Here is a 4,025-nt window from a genome sequence, read left to right as displayed (position 1 = left end):
TGGGACCGGCCCCCCCCCAATTCAAGGTACCCCCCCGGCCTCGGCCCCACGGCTCGGTCTGGGCGCGCGAAGCGCACCTCGCCCCAGCCTCCAGCCTCCGGCGGCGCCCGGAGCCAAGTGCCCGAGCTTTCCCGAAACTCCTGCTCGCCCCGCCGCCCGCCCTCCCGGCTGTCCGCCTCCCCGCGCCCGGGCTCGGGGCCTCGGGGCCGGCGTCGTCCGCTCCACGGCCGCCCCAGCTGCCCTGCGGGTCCGCCCCCGCTCCGTCCTAGTGGGCGGGAGTCTCACCCTCGGTCACCCCCACTCTCTCCTTCTCCCTTAAATAACGTTAACAATGTGCACCGGTATTTCAGAAGGGGGTGCAGGGTGCATCTTTAACTGGGAGAGCCTCTGCAAACAACTGCCGGACTTTACCCCTCTTTTGGATTAGCAGGCTGGGGAGGTGGCTAGGAAGCAGGAGGACTGATTTTCAAAGAACAAAATTTGGCCAACGCGCTCCATTATTGTTTCACAGACTTTTAGTTACAAAGAAAAATGTGATAAATCAAGAACGACACCTAATGTATAATAAAAATACGCCTTTGTATCAGACAGCTGTCCCGGAATTTGTTTAGAATTCGAAGTTTGAATTGACCACAGTTGTGTAGAACGTTCTTTACTCCTTTCAGATTTTGGGGTTGTAATCACTGAACCTTGAAAACAGCTTGTAGGAAACAGTCTTCAAGTGTTGGCGGCGGGAATGTCACCAGGTGTTAGACTCCTGGGGTCCCTGGACCTGGGTTCAGCAACCTGGGTCCTTGCGTTCTGGCTAAGAAAGAATTCAGAGGCAAGACTCAAGATGCAAACTGTACGATAACCTTTATTTATAAAACTAGAGGCCCAGTGCACAAAAATTTGTGCACTCGGGGGGAGGGGGTCCCTCAGCCTGGCCTGTGCCCTCTCACAGTCTGGGACCCCTCGGGGGATAACCACCTGCTGGCTGAGCCCTGCTCCCCAGGGGATTGGGCCTAAGCTGGCAGTCAGACATCCCTCTGGCAGCCCAGGAGCCCTCGGGGGATGCCCACTTGCCAGCGGGGAGCAGGCCTAAGCTTCAGTCAGACATCCTTAGCACTGCTGAGGAGGCGGGAGAGGCTCCCACCACCACCGCTGTACTGGCAGCCATCAGCCTGGCTTGTGGCTCAGCAGAGCTCCCCCTGTAGGAGCGCACTGACCACCAGGGGGCAGCTCCTGCATTGAGCATCTGCCCCCTGGTGGTCAGTGTGTGTCATAGTGACCAGACATTCCCAGTCATTCTACTGTTAGGGTCACTTTGCATATTACCCTTTTATTATATAGGATCACAGAGGCGGAAGAAGTAATTCATAGAAGAAATACGCTTCAGTTATAGAGGCAAAGAAAGGGCCCCTGGAGCTTAGAAGGAAGGAAGGTAAAGGTAATGAGCCTGGCAGCGGGGGGATGGTGAGGTGGAGGGAGAAGGTAGAGGCAATGGCCTGCTCCAGGGAAGGAGAGGCAGTGGGTCCCCTGTCCTGTGGGTTTTAAGGGTAGAGCTTTTAGGGAAGGTCCCAGGAGAAGATCTCAATAGACTGTTCAACAGCTTTCCAGGTGTATCCTTTCGGGGTCAGGGTCTCCACTGATTGATTGCTGGGCGCCGGGGCAGGGAGTCATTATTCAGTGTAGTTGGTCCTGAGGTCCGTGTGGCATTGCTTGTCTGGTTTTGTTGCTTTTCTGAGCTCGGAGCTGAAATACAACTGAGGCCTAGTTATCTCAAGGGAAGAAAGGCCAGGGAGTCTAAACCACATGACCAGTGATATGCTAGGGGGCAATGGTCACCCTGGGAACGAGGTGCCACCCTAGAATTGTCTTTGCTAGGTACCCCCGGCTACCCCCCCCCCCGGGACCTCTGTACCTGCCCCATCGTCCTTGCTCTGCTCATGTGTGTCTAACCACCTACCACAAAAGAACTTAAACTCATTCATTCTTTGCCTCATGGATAGACTGTGCTTTTCAGCCTATACATGTTCTTGCAGCTTCCACTCCTCACTCTGTTTTGCAACATGCCTAGCCTAGAATGTTAACGTAAGAAACATTTAAATAATTTTTTTTGAGTTTATTTGAGCATAGTACTGGAAGTCCTAGCCACAACAATCAGGCCAGAAGAAGAAATAAAAGGCATCCGTGTTGGAAAGGAAGCAGTAAAACTTATTATTTGCAGATGACATGATACTGTATATAGAAAACCCTAAAGATTCCATAAAAAAAACTACTAGAACTTATAAGTAAATTCAGTAAAGTAGCAGGATAAAAAATAAATATCTAGAAATCAATTGCGTTTTTATATACCAATAATGAATTATCAGAAAGGGAAACTAAGAAAACAATTCTATTCACAATTGCTTCAAAAAGAATAAAATACCCAGGGATATATTTAACCAAGGATAGAAAGGACTGGTACTTGGAAAATTATAAGACACTGAAAAAAGAAATTGAAGAAGATACAAATAAGTGAAAGCATATACCATGTTCATAGATAGAATTAACATCATTAAAATGTCCTTACTACTCAAAGCAATCTACAGGTTCAGTGCCATTCCTATCAAAATACCAATGGTGTATTTCACAGAACTAGAACCAAAGTTATATGAAACCACAAAAGATTCCAAATAGTAACAGCGATCTTGAGAAAGAAGAACAAAGTTGGGAGGACTCATGCTACCAGATATATAACTATACTACAAAGCCATAGTAATCAAAACAGTGTGGTACTGGCATAAAAACAGACATATAGATCAGTGAAACAGAATAGAGAGCCCAGAAATAAACCCCATGCCTTTATAGCCACATTAATATTTGACCAAGGAGGGAAAAACATACAATGTGGTAAAGATAGTCTATTCAGTAAATGGTGTTGGGAAAATTGGACAGATGCATGTAAAACAGCAAAACTAGACCACCTTCTTACACCAAACACAAGAATAAACTCAAAATGGACTAAAGACTTGAATGTTAGATTCAAAACCATAAAAATCCTAGGAGAAAACATAGGCAATAAAGTCTTGGATATTTCTTGTAGCAATATTTTTTTCTGATATATTTCCTAGGGCAAGAGAAACAAAAAGGAAAATAAACAAATGGGACTACATTAAACTAAAAAAGTTTTCCACAGCAAAGGAAACCATCAACAAAATGAAAAGACAACCCACTAAATGGGAGAACATATTCGTCAGTACATCTGATTAAAGGTTAATATCTGAACTTTATAAAGAACTTACAAAACTGAACACCAAAAAACCCCCCAAACAATCTAATTTTTAAATGTATAAAGAACCTGAATAGACACTTCTCCAAAGAGGACATGTAGATAGCCAATAGACATATGAAAGGATGCTCAATGTCACTAATCATCGGAGAGATGCAAATTAAAACCACAATGAGATATCATCTCATACCTGTCAGAATGATTATCATCAATAAATAAACAAAGAAGTGTTGGTGAGGATGTGGAAAAGACAACCCTTGTTCACTGTTGGTGAGAATACAGACTGGTGTAGCTACTGTGGAAAGCAGTGTGGAGTTACCTCAAAAAATTAAAAATGGAACTGCTTTATGACCCAGCAATTCCACTTTTGGGAATTTATCTGAAGAAACCTGAAATACTAATTCAAACGAATATATGCACCCATTGTAGCATTATTAACAATAGCCAAAATTTGGAAGCAGCCCAAGTGTCCATCAGTAGATGAGTGGATAAAAAAAGCTGTGGTACATTTACCAATGGTATACTACTCTGCTGTAAAAAGGAAGAAAATTTCTCCTTTTGGGAGAGCGTGGATGGACCTGGAGAACATTATGCTAAGTGAAATAAGCCAGTGAGAGAAAGACAAGTACCATATGATTTCACTCATGTGGAATTTAATGGACATACTGAACTAACAAGCAAAACAAAGACAATCTCATAGATAGAGAGCAGGCAGACAGCTCTGGAGCAGGGGTGGGAGTAAAGGGGTAGTGGAGGGGGAATGGTGGGGAGG

The 4,025-nt window shown here is 45.1% G+C and overlaps 1 protein-coding gene across 1 annotated transcript in view; it reads left to right on the top strand.

The window, feature by feature from the left end:
* Positions 1–3,100: 3,100 nt before the first annotated feature.
* The window catches only part of SUGCT (succinyl-CoA:glutarate-CoA transferase), a 520,039-nt gene continuing 519,114 nt past the window's right edge, over positions 3,101–4,025 (top strand). The window contains exon 1 of the mRNA XM_023751066.1: positions 3,101–3,236. The gene's annotated coding sequence lies outside the window, so the exon portion shown is untranslated. The remainder of the gene's footprint in view (positions 3,237–4,025) is intronic.

Source organism: Myotis lucifugus, unplaced genomic scaffold (genome assembly GCF_000147115.1).
Source record: "Myotis lucifugus unplaced genomic scaffold, Myoluc2.0 scaffold_18, whole genome shotgun sequence".
Taxonomy (NCBI): Eukaryota; Metazoa; Chordata; class Mammalia; order Chiroptera; family Vespertilionidae; genus Myotis; species Myotis lucifugus.
This window is presented reverse-complemented; position numbering and strand designations above follow the sequence as displayed.